At 41.4% G+C, this 18,330-nt stretch overlaps 1 protein-coding gene across 5 annotated transcripts in view; it reads left to right on the top strand.

The window, feature by feature from the left end:
- Positions 1-1,311: 1,311 nt before the first annotated feature.
- arhgap32b (Rho GTPase activating protein 32b) overlaps positions 1,312-18,330 on the top strand; it is a 100,866-nt gene continuing 83,847 nt past the window's right edge. For all 5 annotated transcript variants that reach the window (XM_068599940.1, XM_068599937.1, XM_068599939.1 and 2 more), the window contains exon 1: positions 1,312-1,816. The gene's annotated coding sequence lies outside the window, so the exon portion shown is untranslated. The remainder of the gene's footprint in view (positions 1,817-18,330) is intronic.

Raw genomic sequence — 18,330 nt, forward strand, 5'->3', positions numbered from 1 at the left:
AACATGTGAATTTTGATCATTTCAGGCACCGCTGTTGTATTTACCTCGATGCCTCGGGCCATGTTCTGTCTGTGACACCGCCTGGACTCAGTTTCACAACAGTGGATCAGCTGCTTTTTAGTGCTGCTGGTTTAATAAAAGACTTCCCAATGGACACGGGCTGAAAATCTAATAAAAACTGTGGTGGAAGAAGTACTATGATGTTTTGCTCAAGTAAAAGTCTGCGGTGTAAAAAGAAATCTAGTAAAAGTCCTGCATTTAAAATCTTATTGAGTGAAAGTACAAAAACATCAGCATCAAAGTACTACAAGTAAAAGTGCTCATGACGCAGAATGGTATTTAAATAATATATAATTTATTACTGGGTTATAATTAGTGACGTAATAATACGTTTGCCCCCATGTTGCAGCTCGTAAATGTCATTTTAATGACCTTTTACACTTCTGGGTAGCTTCATCATTAATAATACATCATCATTACATTATTAATTTATATTGTTTTTATTATCAATCTATATCTATAAAGTAACTTAAGCTGTCAAATAATGTCATGGAATAAAAAAGTTCAATATTGAACTCAGAATTGCATTGGAGTGTAAACGTAAAGTATATTAGAAATGATCAAGTAAAGTACAAGTCCTGCGTTTTGTTTGGAAGAAAAAAAAGAGCATTTCTTGCGTGTTAAAGTTAATTCTCAAAAAACATATCAAAGGGACGTTCCTCCCCTTTTCTTTCCTGTATCTGGCTCATTGTTGACCATCACGCCACCAAAAGAAGCTTCTCCTCGTGTCTCTCATGCCGAGTTAGCTTTCAAACTAAAAGTCACTGAAGTCACATTAAAGATCATTTTAAAGATACGTTCAGTGGCAACACGTAAATCCGTGGCGAGTCATGGCATACGAGCTGGAATCAGACTGGTAACCCAGCCGGAGTTGCTTGGATATTTCAAAGCGACAAAGCCGTTCCCTTATCTTGGTTTTAGTTGGCAAAGCTGATCCTGGTTTTAAGAACTATAATGTGACTGTCCCATTGTAGATGTTGAATTATTGTAAAATAGCTTATGTTGCAGCAGCAGCATACATATATATATATAGAAGCAAATGCTCTTTAGCTAGGTTATCTGAGGGATGTAAAGTGAACTCCTTGTGCAATAACCATTTGTCTATAACCATTTGAATTTGCAGCTAGCCAGATCCCGAAGCCCACGCGTCTGCATAACGACAGCACATTGTCCTATTTCCTCAGTGGTTTGGCATTTCTTCGTGCCCGACGTTTCTGACCGCCCGTGAACGCCGCACAGAGATAGCGCCGCTCCTCTGCTCCAGTCAGTATCCACTCCGCGGTGTGCTTCTCCGTTGAGTTGCACACGTAGGACGAGCCGCTTGACAAGTTTTAACCTGGAAATAGCGCACCGTAACTCCAGCGAAAGGCGAATTTAGTCGGTTTAGGTGACGTAGAGAAAGGGGGTTCATGGAGGACCACAGGAGTCTTTTATTTACATGAGAGCAGAAAGCATCTGACTGAACGCTTCCCGCGAGCCCTGTTGTCCCGGGGGGAGCTTTTTTTTGTTTAGGGTCAACCTAACTGTGAATACAACGGCCGGCGCGTTTTCGTCAGTCTGGAGAAAGAGAGAGAGAGAGAGAAAGAGACGTTGGAAAAAATATGGTATAATTATTTCTGCCTGACGTATGTGTCTGCCGGGTCTAAGCTGTGATGAGGACACAATTGAACAGCGGCGGAGCGCCAGACGGAGACAGTGAAAGCTAAGCTCATCCCAACGGTGGCCAACGGACACAGCCCCGACCTCAGCGACACAGGTACTTTTCAGTTTAACTTAGCACGTGCTCGCGGGGAGCGTCTTTGCGAGATAACGTTACGTTGAGTTGTGTTCACTAGCCAGACAGTGAACGTTAAACGGCGGGCATGAGTGTATTGTGAGTGTGTGATATTTCTGTGTGTGTGTGAGAGAAAGTGTTAAAGGCTACAGCGAGAATAACGTCTCCCTAGCTCGTCATGGCTCGCATTCAGTTGGCTAATCCCCCAGTCGCGGTAGAACTGCACGCAGAAGCCCATTCAAAAACAGGGCAATTTAACGCTGCATTGAATTCAGCGCCAGTCCGACAACATCCACACAGCAGCGGCTGCTCAGTTTAACCTTTTGTTCTCGTTTCGGGCATAAAACTGACGTTGACTACCAAACTCCATAAAGAGTCCCCATGAAGTAATGCTTTGAAGTTTTTACGTAACGTTAAATGTACTGCTCTGCAACGAAGAAAACAACAAATATAGACATTTCGCTAACGGAGTCTGGTTCGTGCGGTTCTCCGCATGTGTGAGAGTCTGTGATGAAGTCTGCCCAGTTGTGACTCAGTCTGGCTGAAGCCGTTCATTTGTTGTCTTGTCGTATCCTAAGGTCAGCAACTTTACTGAAACAAGTGTCACTGCTCCTGTGAAGATACAGGGAAGAGTTGATCAAAAAAAACTTAATTCTATTTTGTCTTCATTTGATATGTTGAATCCTAAATGAGGTGTGATCCATAAGGGACTGTCTCAAAAGCGACTCCCACTCCCTCTCATGTTACTTGATCCACAGTTCCAATGGTCTTTTGATGCTTCACTCTTTATATAAGATTACGGTTTAATCAGATATGCATAGAAGCCTTTACTCCTTATTTAACTTGCCGAACCAACTACAAACAGGGAGGGCTGTACACCCACACACCATTTATATCCATGCTGCCCAGTACAACCACAGCACTCCTATAGTATTGAGTATTCTCTCCAATTGAGCTTTTGGGCAGTAAATGCGTTGCTTAAGGGCACTACTGGGCTTAGTTTTCTGTTGAATGTTTCCCAATCATCGGCCCTGTGAAACATTTCCCGGTCAGCATGACTAATTGGTTCGAGCAACATGCCACTAAAACCTATTACATTGCTGCCTCCGTTGTGATTGGGGTGGAACAGTTTACAAGCCATGGTCCATTATGTATTTTGCTGTTGAGGGTCTCGGTTCAGTGCACGTTTTTGCTGCAGCTGGATGGAAATATACACCTGTGCCAGCAGGCTGTGTGTGTGTGTTTGGGTAAACTAACATCTTATCTGTTTTGGTACATCTGTACTGGTATTCCTATGATGTTGGTGCTTGATGTAATCTTGTTCTCACCGTCTAGTAACTTCTTATCTGAAGAAATATGACTTTTTGTATTTTGCTGTACTCACTTTTATTTTCCCAGCCCTCACACGTTTATTCTCTCTTCTTATTACCCTTATTCTCTTTCCTGTCAAAAATCTCTACCATGCAAAAAGGTGCACTGAAATTTCCTTTTTTTCACCCAAAGGAGTAGTTTACGAAGTGAGTGGTCAGAAGAAGCGTTGCACACTGCGCTCACCCAATCTTTTTATGAAACGTCAGGCCGAAATTTAATAATCTTTCTGTATTTTAATGGCGAAAAAAATCTGACATGACACTGGTGAGGCCTGTGATTAATTGGGTCATGAGTAACCGATCGGATCAATATAAACATTGTACCAGGCCATGTGACACGGGGTTGCTCATCACGCTAGACCCTATTATCATAACGATCAATTTCCGTGTCAATTGTAACTTTGTTTCTTATGCACTGAGTTTTATAGACAAGTGTAAACGGAGGCAATTTTGGGTCTGAGACTTGCGGCATTCAGTGTGTTCTTTTTTTAAATGTCTCGTTGTGGTTTTAGAATTAGAGCTTTTATTTGGGGATTTAGACCATGATAAAGAAACGATGAAGCTGTAATTGCTATTTTAATAAGCATTGTGTTTAAGCTGATGGGCTGTAAAAGCCAGATTTTCTATTTTTTATTGTTCCTAGACTCTCGTCTAGTTCTGGAGAAACCTTACAGCTAAATACATTTAACAGGCATGTTATTGGGTGTAAATTCACACAACTCATTGTGAATTATTTTGGCTGACTGAACACTGCCCCTTTTTTCATCTGATATGTTTACACAGCAATATTCCCCCCCCCCCACCCCTACCAAAAAAAAGAATGTACTCTTTGAAACAGCCGTGGCTACAACTCTCAGACGCCATTGTGCTGTTGTGTCTGTGTTGGTGCGTGTCTGTCTTGGTGTGTTGGTGCGTGTCTTTGTTGGTGCAGCAGATGAGTGTGACCCACGTTTGAAAGGACAGCTGAGATCTGAACGTGGCTGTGACGAGAAGGAGCCGTTCGGCCTCCCTCAACAGCTCATTTACCTGCAGTCTCTCTGAGTACAAATGCAGATTTATTTGACTTTAAGACACGCAATCTCGTTGCGTAGTTGTTTGTTGATCAGTCTTTGCTGTGGAATTCAGTATTAATTTGCTTTAAATCAGATCTGTATAGTATGGTTGCAATGGGGGCAGATTAGTTCATGACAAAATATGGAAATGTCACCATATATACATATTTGTGGAATATGTGGCCGTTGTAATTCCATGACATTATCAGATTTTCTCCAACAACACCATTCACAATGCCATGTGTAAGGACTAGGATGGAAACATATGACCAAGACTACACTGCTCCAAGTTGGGACAGCCGGCTGCAGCTGAAATAACCACACGCTCTGCGGCGCGGCAGATAAGACCCAAACAATTTCAGGTTTACTGCGGTGGTAACTTCAGGATTCGGCGTATCTTAACAGAGGGTACAAGCAGTTGTCGCTGCTGGCGGCTGATGCAGATCTCAGAGACTGCAGCACATTTGTCTCCCAAAATTAAGCTGCTGCATCGGAGTCTGAGCTGAGCTGAGGTGTTGCACCAGTGCACAAATAAAACTAATACATGGAGGAGGATGCAAAGAAAATACAACCACTTTTAGCTTTTAGCTTTGAAAAACTGAATTGTCCACAATGTGGTGAATTAGTCTTTGACTTCACCAGTCACATTGTCACAACAATGTCACATTGTTTCAACATGTGATGAGTAGTAGAAAGACAAAGATCTTAGAGTTAATTCATCTCCAATTAAATACAGTTCAGTAGGCCCAATACAAGTGTACAATGTGCAGATTCTGCAAAACACGAAATAAATGTGTGAATTCAGCGAGGGGGAGGGTTTGGCCTCGTAGGCTACAATTAGCTAAGTATTTAATAATTTAACTTTGCTTCAGGTTTCAGTAGTGAAGAGGACACTAAGAGCAGCAGACCATGTAAGTTGAAAAAGAGTAACTAAACCCTCAAACTTTTTTAACTGAAAGCCATAGGTATGTATTTATGTTGTTGATAGATTCAGATCCTAATCTTGAGATTTTAATGCTAAGTATATGCATTTTTCATGTTTTGTTATACATGCGCATAGCGACTGCCCTCTGGTTGAATCCCGGTTATGGACATTTAATTTTGCTATTGGCCCGATGATCTGCCGTCAGGAGACAAACATGGTAGGCAGCTTTCGTCACCAACCAAACCCCTTCACCCCACCAGCCCCCCTCCTATTAAAACAAAGTCCCCCGACTGCGGCCTGTGGACAGAAGAGTCTTATATTATGTTCAAACAAAGGCACGGCCCGCGGCGCGTCACTGTTGAAGTGTTGCTGAAGCGCTTGTTGGCTTAGTTATGTTGGTAAATAGCACTGGATACTGGCTAACTGCTTCACTGCCTCCTTTGGGCTCTGAAAAAAAGAAGTTGAGACCAGCTCAACTTTAATTCGTAGCACGTCACGCCTGTCACACGGTGTCAAGTGTCGGGTGTCCTTTTGTAGCTTCATGTCACCGGCTTCCATTGAAAATAAATTATAGTCTGTTGCTGCTTCACTCGTAGTGTGAACACAGCATGAGTGAAGAATAGCCGCTACCCTCTTAATTGGCCCGTGAATCGGATCTGCTAATTGCATGCTAATCACGAGGACACACGCATATTCCATGTGAACTCAAAATGTTTAAGTTTATTCTGTCTATTGTCTCCATGAAAGACCTTCTACAGCACTTACTTGCCAAACCATAGTCCTAACATGTTAAAACGGAAAAGTCCGGCTAACTGCCACGTAGTCCAGGCCCAGAAGTTCATGCGGCGCTTTCTTTGGATTCTTTTTAAGAATTTATGTAATTTCTTTCCAAATATTGTTAAATAGGTTCACAATATTTCAAGGGTGTGATCTAAAAGGGTTAAAATATGTATTTGTCATTTCGTCTGGACTTAAAGCGGTCTGAATTTGCCGAAGGTCACTTCAGCTGTTGCACTGCATGCATTTCAGTCCACTTTTGTTCTCCTCATGATGAATTTTAATAACCAGAAGGACCAAATACCTGCAAAACTAATGTCATTACCATCAGCCGTTCACTCATCCAGCTGTACTTTGTATAAAGGGCTAATTGGCGAATGTTTCCATGCTAACATGCTAAACTAACATGGCAACAAAATAAAATCCCAACACGTTTTCTGCTTTTAGCCTTCACACCAATGATCGTGTCTGTGTCCCTGTCTTTTTATTTTTTATTTTTTTTAACCAAACAGCCGATTGACCTGCATGAAGCTGGCGGCATTGATCGCAGAAATTGTTCATTGTCTTTTTGTTGCCGTTACTCTTTTCTAAAAACAGTTTTTTTTGTAGCTGTCAGGTGTGTCATGAGTTTCAGTAAATAGTCTGTCGACATCTTTCCTTTGCACAACAGGCCAGGATTCGTCATACCGTTCAGGCAGTTAAATAACATGATCTCTTTGAAGATATGGGATATATTTTCTCTCAACTTGCAGTGTTATTATATTATGTTTTGTGGATGTTTTCAGTAGCCTGTCCTATGCAGGACGTGCAATGATTAAGAAGTGTCGGGTCTATGCATTTCATCTATGCATTTCTATCAAATAAAATGTAAAACGTTTGCAGTTTTTTTCCCTCCTGTCACGCAATCAACTGCTCCATTATTTGATTGGTCTTGCAATAGACACGAAACCTCCTGCACTCTCAAAGGTCCCCTTGTTTGTCTCCATCCTCTGCGGCTACGCACAAAGCCGGACATGACCTCTGATCCCGGCATCAGATACTGACGCATTGTGCGTGTAGCTGAGCATCCATTGTGATTCCTCTCCGCACGTTCATTAATTTGACATAATGCGTATACGCGTCTGTCCTCAGGCCCTGTCCCACACATGCACCGAGCTGTGGACTCTCCCATTCTTGGTGTGAAAAGGCATCTCGCTCCGTGCTCGGTCACAAGCCTCCAAGGATGCCGTGACTCTCCCAGAGGAGATTCCATTCTCCCCATAAACAATCCTGGCTTTGACATAGGCGCTGATTAGCGAGGTTGCCAGGCTATTCCCACAATGGCTCGGCAGAGGATAATGAGATCGGATCGAGAAAAACGGGGTTCTCATTCAGAACTTTGTTGGCAACAAGTTGTGCGAAACAAGTTGTTAAGCTTTCCGAGTGTTGACGTTCGACGGATTGTTCTGACAAGGTGCACCCAGGGAGCGCTGGAAGCTGTCAGAGCGGCTGCTACCAGAGTTCAGAGATTTGTCTCTTATGCTTTCTGTCAGCATGTTAACTCCTTTTTTTCCAGGAGTTGTAGGAGTAAGGGGAGTTTGGTCTCAGTTTGCTACAGGAGACAAATCCGAGCACATCTCACCGCCCCGGAGCAAACTTTTTTACTTTACAGCTAAACAGGAACCAAAATATGTTTCTGAAAGCATTTGAGGCGAGAAATAAGGCAATGCAGTAACTGAATCTGAATTTATATTTCATCAGCGATGCCTTGTTTGACAGTTTGATCAGAGTTCACAAGCAGTGATTGACTGCTGCGTTAGAGAGACTCCTCAGCTGCTTGTTTTTCTTCACACGCCATGGAATCTTGCAAACGCCATCAGAAACACAGACGAGCCAGATTTTGTTTTTCACAGATTATCTGTCATGTATTACTGTCGGGGTATAGTGACGGTTTGTTGCGAATGTGACCAAAGGGTACTTTTATTTTCAGTTACCGAGTGTAACTTCAGGCCTCCATCAGACGCGTAACAACAATCGCGGCAGATTAAAGAAAACACCCCATGGCATTGAGACGCCCAGCTCTTGCTGTTGCTCTGCTGTTTGATGAGAAGGATGCAAACACAATTATATTGTTTATTGTAACAAAAAAATGCAGATATCAACCTTTCATCTGCATTTAAGATTGTCCGTCTTCCTCTTTTAATACCGGTATATGTGGTGGACATCTGCTGCGTCTCGGTGTGATCAGGGGCCGTAAGTGTTCGTGTCTTTAGTTCTGGCATCAGATTTTATGTGGTGACTGTTGTCAATTCTTATGTGGAGCGCAGAGAGTTTGAATTTAGGAAATTAAATTGAAACAATAGAGAAGTGCAAAAGTATGTATGTGTAGTGTATAAAAAATGTGTGAAATGTTAATAAACATGAACATGTACAGTGATTAACCAGTTTGTTAAGTCTGTTGGTGTCACCGGAGTATGTGAGCGACTGTGATGTTCTGGCGTCAGGTGATTTGATGCTGACAGACAACGAATAAACAGTGCAGTCTAAAATTTTCTAGAGATTTTCTGAGTGACTAGGATAAAGGTGAACAAAATAGCTGCCGGGTTGAACTTTAAACCATGTGTGTAAAAGACATATTCCTTTACAGAGCAGCGTGGTCACGTGACAAAGATTGGAGGGATGAGTCCTACACTCAAAGGTGTTGACAAGCTCTTCTTAAATACCTCAAGTTAAAGTTAAGATTAAATGAAAAAAGCTTCTTTTTTTTAACCCTCTCAGATCATATTGTGTATCTAGTTTACAATATATGCAAAAAGAATACAAAATAAATAAATGTCTTTGTATTTTTATGCCAAAATCCAATCATCCAATCATTATCCCATGAATGAATGGGATCTAGTCCGTAAGGAGATTTTGTTTACAGTTTTCATTGCATATAAAGTAATTGAATGTCATTACTTTGCTCCCAGTGTCCTTTGCGACATTTGTTCATGCGTCTGCGTTAAGGATCACTTGTTTTGTTCGTACTGCTGTAGCCGGATTTTTAGGGCGAGCTCCTGTGCTCTAGAGCCCCGGGTGCTCCAGACACCAAAGGCCCAGTGATGCAAAACCCCGCCTAAAGCAGAGTTGTCTAGTGGGTCACACTTGTGCATTCACTGAGACCTTTCATTGGACACCCTATTTTCAACACCCCCTAATTCCCCCTTCCCCATTTTGCTAATTAGGTTGACGGGTGTCATGTTGTCTGGGTGCATTACGGTCAAATGCAACTATAGTGTCACAACAGAATCATTGTAAACACCTTATTTGTACAACTAAGTGATCTTCATGTATTGTTAGGTAGCTTAGCGTAGTGAAAAGTCCAGATGAAATTTTTATTTTTATATATATATATATATATACACACACACACACACACACACACACACACACACACACACACACACACACACACTGAGATGAGATATACTCCAGTGCCCCTTGAGTCATGGCTAAAAGAAAATAGGTTTAGTTTGATGTCCTTCATTTTTTGTTTTTTGTGGTGGTGTGTATATATATCATTGACCATAATGGACACGTTATCCAGCTCTGTATTTCTCCAAATTTCAGATTATCACCATATAATTGGCTGTGATGTCCTCTACTGCCCATTTATCAAAACAGCGCTCTGTGAATGTAAAACCTTCATCAGTCGTGGCTCACTCTTTAAAAGGCTTCTTAGAGACACAATACAACCTGATTCATTTTGAAGGTTGACGAAGGGCTTACATTTGTGTCCAGAATGCATCAATCTCAGCGATACATCCTATTTAATTATTAGTCATTTAATATTGCAGCAGCATTGAAGTGCGTCTCCAAGGACCATTACTCAAGCCTGAGTGTGCTTGATGGACCACCGGGGCGGACACATTAGTTTGGCAACGCTCGGTACAGTTGCCTCCTGTATTCACCACTTTTTGTAGTTTATACAGTCACTGTACCTCAACGGATCCTCTTCCCAGTCCTGTGTTCATTGCACAGCAGTATTTTTTTTTTCTGGAGATAATGGTGTAATTCTGTTCTGATGACAGTCTACAGGACGGAATTACAGAAAATAAATCTGTAATTTGTCTTGTCAAAGAATTTTATATTTTCAAAATTAGGCTGTCGGAGTATTGACATTTGGTAAAAGTAATACATTTAATTGACAAAGTTCTTGGTGTTTTTTCTTTTTGTTCTTTCTTTTTGGATTACATCAATACCCTAATGTTACAATTCACTTTGCTTGGTGTGAACTATATATGGCGCGGCAGTACAGGAAGCCCACAGTTCACATCCGTGTTTTCTTTTACTATCTTGACTGTCCAGAAAGAAAACTCTCGCACCTACTAACAGGCTAACGTTAACTCGTCCACTCAGAACGGGCAAGTGCCTTTTTTAATGACAATCCCAGTCGCCGTTTTTTTGTGTGTCAACAGGGTCAAACTTAATGTTAAACCTTTCGTAAAACTTTTATCGTCAAAGAAAACATGACTCCTTTGTAATGCAATATAATGCCTGTCACGCTTGGAGGCTCCAGTGCAACTGTTGAGTTGCTCAGCCTCAAGTTAATTCCAGGAGAATGATTGTCCACAGCATGCGGGTTGACCGAGTCAAGTTTGATTCTCTGCAGCCTGAACATCAGCTTAACTTCATGGCTCCACCTCCACCAGCTGCAACATTAACGCAATGAACATTGACTCATCAATAATTCAAACCAATCATATATATTGTCCAATAAAACGTGTTTATCAAAACAAGATGTCCTGTTGTGTTCTAATCTCAAAATCTATTTTACTTCAGAGTTTGCACAGTGAGAGTGAATTGCTGATCCTAATCTTTACCTGATAAGCTTCCGTTCAAATAGGAGTTTTGTTGGTTCTCTTAGTGTGTCAAATAGGCATCATTTACATTTGATGTTAATAGAGTAAATACACACACCTCACAAAACTATTGGTGAATAACTCTTTTCGACGGCGTAATTCAATCAATAAATCAATCAATAAAGTTATTCCACAATGTCTTTTATCCTTTTACACCACTGGCCAATACATTTTCATTCAATTTAACTAAGAGTAGTATTAAAAAGTCTTAATTTGAACTTGGAGAACCCTACGGTTCCCCTTAAATAACGCGTTTGACGGCTCTGTTCTACTCAAGTGTTCCTGTAGTTCAGCATGCAAAATACCAGGTCCCTGAAACTAAAGCAGCAAAATGGAATTCAGCCCACCATTTATTTTGTAATGTACACATGTGCTTTTGCTTCCATCTTATTAGTTCCTGTGAAAAAGGCCTGTTGCATGTGCTGCATCTGCTGAAGACTCACTAAGCCTGCACTTTCCACAAGTCTGACTCAGAACCAGCTGTCTGTGACTTTTTCAAATGGACAACCAGGGAACCGCGCCCTCTTTAGGCAGCAACTGGCCTGGAGGACGGCAGGGTCAACATCTCTCCGGCTTTCTTTAAAAAAAAAAGCAACTTCCTTCACTTTTTGTAAAAGCCAGTGAATACATTTTGAGAATACACTGTCGCAAAATGGTTGTCGTTATCCTCTCTAGTGTCTCGCTCCACTAGATGATGGCAGGTGGCCTTTGCACAAGCAAATTCCTGTAAAGCATACTAAGACTTCCAGGCCACATCCACACTAATACGTTTCAGCATTTTCACCATCCCTACTTGTGCGCCTGAAAACATGACCGTACACTGTTTGCTTTTAAGTGTGAACAGGAAGCAGACTGATAACGCTGCTGGCCACAGGACATAATGCAAATCTCTCGAATAATAGTTTGCCTCCTGCATATATAGGCAGTAGTAGCGTCACAAATTGCAGATGATTATGTGTGTCAGCAACATCTGTATCGACAATCCCACATTTTTCAAACTAAAACCGAGTCAGCATCGTATTTTAAGAGTCTGAAGTTGTGTGGACACTTGGCTCAAACGCAGCAAAAGTTTTGCGTTTTTAAAACGAAAACGTATTGGTGTAGTAATGTAGTCTCTGTGAGTCCATTGTCAAGGCTCTTAGCCTCTTTCATGTATTTTTGTTCCCGTGACGAGGCTTGCTAACCAAGGTACATTGAATTACATTCGCTGGCATTACCCCGGAGTTTGCGTTCTTGATCCGTACACAGTGATGGTATTGTTTCCTTCTGCTTGGATTTGTGTCTGAAATGCCATGTGAGTAATGGTGATCAACTGGGCAGTTTCAATGGAGGAGCAGTTGATTTCATGGGAGCAGCAGTCGTTGGAAGTCAGAGCTCCTCACTTCTTATCGTGTGGCAGACAGCATTAAACTGTCTGGTCAGCGAAGCTCATTGTATCTGCCTCCCATTCTTTTTTCCTTTTGAAAAAACTATGACTCATCTATTTTACAACACGCCCGGAGCTTAAACACATTTCTTATTTTTATGCTTTTTCAAGACGATCTAAATAATCTTATTAACTTGTCTTTTTCATGCTTAAACTTGTTCAATCGCTGTCCTCTGTTTCTTTTGCATGTCTTCCCTTCACAACAAATTAATCCAGTGATGAGCTCCATTACAATCCGTGTCCATAGGACATTGCAAAGACTTTTTTTCCCAGAAGCGAAGGGATTATTGTTCCCAATGCAGGACTATCACTGTCTCCAGCATTTGCTTCTTTATTAAGAAGGCATGAGATTGTGTGTTAAACATTTCTCTTTAAGGAAGTCAAACCAATGTTTTATTGAAGTTGAATGGTTTAGTATTGGTAAATATTGCAGTTTGCTTTAATGTCTGATAAGTTGTTGTATTTGGCTCAATACATCACATGCTGTACCAACAAACAAGTCTGCAGAAATATATATTTTTCTGTCAACAATGAGTATATTGGGAGAATTTGGGATATAAAATATGTCTGAGCCAATGTGCTCGTCCTTGATATTGTACTGAGGTACTTAAGAGAAAGCTCTGCTCTTCTTCTCTGGCACCTATGAAGCTTTAAAAAGGGATGGAAGAGATGTTTACCTACTGTCAGTTAACAAAAGAAAAACCTGCAATAATTTAGTAAATTACAGAAAAAGGCTGTAACGATAATCTTTATGTGAATACAAATGGAGCTGGACTAAAGGTCTTGTTGTTGGCCCTCAACACATTTCTGAATGATAAGAAAAATCAGCCACTTACTATACTCGGTACTAGTAAGCTACACAAGTTTATATGGCCACAAACGCAGGAACGATGCCACAATTGGTTATTAGAGTAGGGGTGACCACTTACAGAATAATATAAGGAATCACAGGCAAAACAACCAGTTTAACTGCAAATAAATTGTTCCTAGAGCATAAAACCCCATGTGTCATAGAAAATAGATTTTCTATCAAAATAACTACACAGCATGACTACACAATTTACGATTCATTGCAAATATGACACTATATTTTCATATCTTCTGCGCTTAAAGTTACTTTAAATTAATTATACATTACATAAGTTATTTGTAAATAAGTAAATTGCCAAATATTGGTTTCTGTCCATGGCTTATTGGCACACGTAAAAATGATGACGCTAATATAAATGTGAGATGTAAATCTTTAGGTGTGCGTTTTAAGACTGAGGATATCATCATCATCATCACACATAGCCAGCTAGCTGCCAGGCTACGGTGATGAAAAGAATCGACTGAAAATTGCCACATAAATGGCAAAAAAAAACATGCATGTGATTGGTTCAGCTGTCAAGGTCTTTGCAAGTCGTCTTGTAGAAATAACAGCCAAAAAATTAAATTATTTCTTAGATTGTTGTGGAAAATAGCAACCACTACCCCAACATATCACACACTCCTGATTAGTTTGCGAAACCCAAAACAACCATCAGCTAAAATGAACACAATGTCGGACCAAATGAATGACTGACACAATATGAAGTGGTTATGCGGTCTGATCATTTGAGAAAATATTTGGGCACATGTTCTAGTACAAACTTTTGACTCTCCCATTGAGCCAATAGGTGTGTTTACATTAGCTCGCTGCCAGTTTGTGCTGGGCAGTTAGCAACCAATCGGTAAATTAATTATCCAGCGTGAGCTTGTGGCCTAAAATGGCTGCCCAGTGTTTTATACTAGTGATTGGGGGGGTGTTGGTGAGTGCTGCTGCGACTCAAGCATATGGTTGTCAAACCCAAAACAACTAGCCTAAATTGGCAGAAAAGCTACATGAACCCTCTTACATTACCTGGAGTAATTTCTAAATTCGAGCAATGTCTCAATGTTAATAGAATAGCGAGCTTTAATGGACGATTGACGCATAAAAGCCCCGCTTGTGTTTCATACTGGAACCCTGAGGTGTAGAGCTGTTAAGTTGTCTGTGAAGGACCAGACGGTTCTTGACTCTGATACCCAACACCGTCCCCTGGCAGACAGACTTTGTATTCATCTTACGAAGGTGAATTGAATTAACAAGGTCACTCTCCTGACGTCCAGTCTCCGGAGGCCGAGGACAGTAGTCTGTAGAGGAGGCATCAGATGACAAGCAGCGGAAGGCCGACACAAACGCAGTGTTTAAAAAGATGGCCGCGTCACACATTGATTTTTGTCTTGAGTTTGTCCCGGGACAGCTCGCTGCAGACCGGCTGACTCCAGTGGCGCAGGGCGGACATCAATAAGGGGCTGTGGTCAGAAGGGATCTGGATTATCTTCTCTTTTTTTTTTTTCAAACAATCATCCTGCACTATGGTTATTCATCAGACTGATAAACAACTGGAAAATAAATCCATCCATGAGATTACAGTCAGTCATTCCAGTTGGCGGTCTGGCGACAAGTCTGACGGTATCTACAATGTTGTTTACTTTGCATGTGGCAGCATTTTTAAACCTTAAGGGATGTGGCGCTCGTCTTGCGCTGCAGCTCCGAGGGAACAGCAAAAGGTGCTAGTGTCACTCAAGGATGCTGAGCAGACGGCTTCGTCATGGCCTAATTCCTGCAAAGCTCCAAATTACCTCATGAATATGCACCACTGACAGAATTAGGGTCAGTGCCTGTCAGTGCGGTCAATATCCTACCGGGAGGGAACCTTCAGAACAACACTGCAGCATTGCTGTCTTTTAGTTGGCTGCTTTTATGTTGTTATCCAATGTCTCACCATGTGTATGTTCATTAAATTGATTTCTTACATCACCACAAGATGTGTCAATACCATAGTCCAATTATCATTTCAGCAAATCATAATTTAAAGGGGCACTATGAAATGTCTTTTAACAGAAAAGTTCAATGTTACAAACTGGAGGCGTGGAGTTTGGAAGAAGTAGGTATTATGGAGACAGGGAGGATCTTATTAAAGTCACTGTTGAGTTGCATTATGGGAAATGTAGGATTCAGACTTTCTGTAGCTTGACCCACACAAAGGACTAAAAGTCAGAACGTCAGCTAGTTTAAGTTGCGATGACATAAGCAGATATGCATGGATCTGATAGCCAGATGTCTGAGCGGACTACTCCATGTCGGAATGGGTTTTCATGCTTTTACGCTGTCGAATATCCTCTTTACAAATAAATGTTGTTTTGAATGAAGAGTTTGTTTTGTCAATGGTTAACAAAACACCGTACAGTGGTTTAACCAGACTGACAGCTGAAAGGGCAGAAGGAGACAAAGATCCCTCTGAGCGACAGCTGAATAAGAATAGAAGAAATCAGCTGTCATTGGTTTAAAAAAAAGAAATAGCATCAAAATGAGTACAGATTTAAATAGAAACAGCTTCCTGTTTCAGTGTCAGATGTAGCCTATACCAAGCTGCAGTTTACAGGCAGGATGTTGCTTTTGGAGAGCTCCTCTTCAAACTTCACAATAGAAATAGAAGATTAGTCTTCGGTTGGCACTATTGCAATATCACCTTAAAAGAAATCCAGTTTAAACCTTTTCAATCGGACTACTGAGAAGAGTGCCCAAAATATTGAGAGCCCAGTTGCACTGCGTTTTCATCACTGCTCCTTTCTGCTTTTCTGGAGTGGGAAACACAATTCCAACAGTGTTCCTCCCTGTCATGCAACTCTTTGGGGACATGGACTAATTGGAAGTTTGAATCCAAAGAAATAGAGTAGGAGTGGTAGATATTTGAAGTGTCATTTGACTTGTACAAAAGAAACCAACGATTATTGTCAGTAGTTATGGTTACAGCACACGTCAGCTGTAAAGTGTTGTCGCAGCTCGCTGGGAAGAGCCGTACGCACCAATGGAGATGGCTAGCTGGCTAATTCCACCATGTTTTTTTTAGCTACACCGGTGACAGAAAAGGAGCCAAGCAAAGAGTCCACAAACTCTAGTTTTAGGAAGCCACAATAATAGCCACTGTTGACTGTTTGATTTGATAAGGCAAAGGTTATCGCCACTCGTGCTGCCAGCACGTTTCACACTTTGGTCTCTAATTTAATATGGCAGCTTGTCTAGAATCAAAAGTCACAAATCCTATAAGTGTGCTGGTCTTATGAATGAGAAGTGTGTGTTTATTTTGTCATTTAAACTTTTCTTAAGCTTGTCACATTGATTTGTGTGCTATTGAAAGGAGAAGCTGTTTTTTTTTCTTTGTCTTCCTCTAAAGGTCTGAGCGGTGGGTGGCCACGCGCAGCACATGAATAAATTATTCATGTTGAGAAAATGTAGAAAAAAACCTGTTAATGGAGCTTGTCTTTCATGCATACCAAAGAGGGCATTTATTAGAAATAAGTTTTACTAAGCCAACAGAGACCCTGAAACTGCACAAAGTCATATTTGTCATTATGGCTTACTGAGTTTACAACATTTTCATTCCTTCTTTAAAGTGACGCAGTTTGAAAAACAGGTTGCCGACTTTAAAAACAATAGAAATAAAGAAATGGTTTGGGGCTGTTGCCTGATAAAGGAATGTTGTGATGCGGATAAGATCTTTATGATTATTTATTATTTATTTATATTATTAGAGATGGAACAACTCTTGCCCTGTGTTGACTGAAGGAAATTGGAAAACGTCTCTTCAGCTCTTTCTCCCAGGAAGCTTGAAGATGTTATAACAGCTGGTTTTATCTAGTTATTCCCTCTCTGAGTTCTTAGTCGGCTAGTTATTCAAACACAAGTTGTTATGACTGAACTGCATGGTTTGCTTCAAAAGCCTCCGACTTGTCACAGCCAATAGCTCTGCCTCTGACACAGTCAACACACCCAGTGTTTGCTTTGTTCACACGACTTAAGAAGATGAGCACACTTGAAATATTCAACTCTGATGATGCATATTGATATTCTCCTCTTAGGGTTTCATTGCAGCAAATGGCCTCCTTTTTTATTGTATCCTAGTGCTTCTGGCTAAGTATAGTGGAAATGAAACTCCAATGAAATGTTTGACTCAATTCACAAACTACTCTGCGGAAGAGGTTTCGATGAACACGAGGACTCAACAGAAACGTATCAGGCGAACAACCACAAGACTTCTACTTCATCTGGAAAAAATAAGTTGTCACTGATTGCAACCAAAGGCCAATAATTGTTTGTCAATTTCTCAAAACAGTTTCCCATGGCGACTGTCATTGTCGAGCCCTAAAGATGGAGGGTACAGTTAAATGAGGATGTAGCACCAGTGGGCTTTGACAAGCAAGGTGTTTAGAGGAAGGTGTGTCCTTTTTCACCAAATAAACCAGCCGCCCCCCTTAAACAGCTGTGCAAGTGAAAGCAGCACGCACCACATGTCAGGTTTTACACCCACAAGTCAACTTTGACCTCAGTGATGGCCGACCTCTATGCGCCGTGTCCAACGGCCTTCTGGCGCACAGGAGGTGGACTCTTTGGTTTCTAATTTGACCGCGCAGAACAACGGATAGCCAAAGTCGTAAAACGACACGCTGCAATCATTGTGTGGCCTTCTTGGCAGAAAAAGTCGGGAGCAAATATGCCGCAGGATGTGGCTACGAGTTTCGGATTCATTTTGTCTGTTTAACATGATACATTCTGATTTAAAGGCCCCGCAGACACGTATCGGCACCACTGGCAGAGAAAGCGGCACGTTCGACAGAGCAGCAGCTTCAGTGTCTGTGTCCACACGGGATGCGCTCAGGCAGCCATCGATTATAGGTCACATGGCTGCACTCAAACACACAGTCACTGCAGGTCCACCACACTTTGAGGATAACAGACTTGAAGTGGGGGAATACGCTTCGAGTTGTGGATTCATGTCTTAACACGAGGAAATGCAAACGCTCCCCATGTCGACAAGTTTTCAAACGCTTTGTGGAAATGAGTTTTCAGCTGATCGACCATGACCCGTGACTGGACGATTGCTCTCGTGTTTGGACATGTGTGTTGCTGCCGCATGATAGTTATTTGTCAGCACACAACGAGAGTGAAGAAGGTTGCAATTTGACTGTCCCAAATTAGCCGCCGAGGAATAAGCTAAAAAC

Source organism: Clinocottus analis, unplaced genomic scaffold, assembly GCF_023055335.1.
Source record: "Clinocottus analis isolate CAN_PGR_092001 unplaced genomic scaffold, fCliAna1.0.p SCAF_5, whole genome shotgun sequence".
Lineage (NCBI taxonomy): Eukaryota > Metazoa > Chordata > Actinopteri > Perciformes > Cottidae > Clinocottus > Clinocottus analis.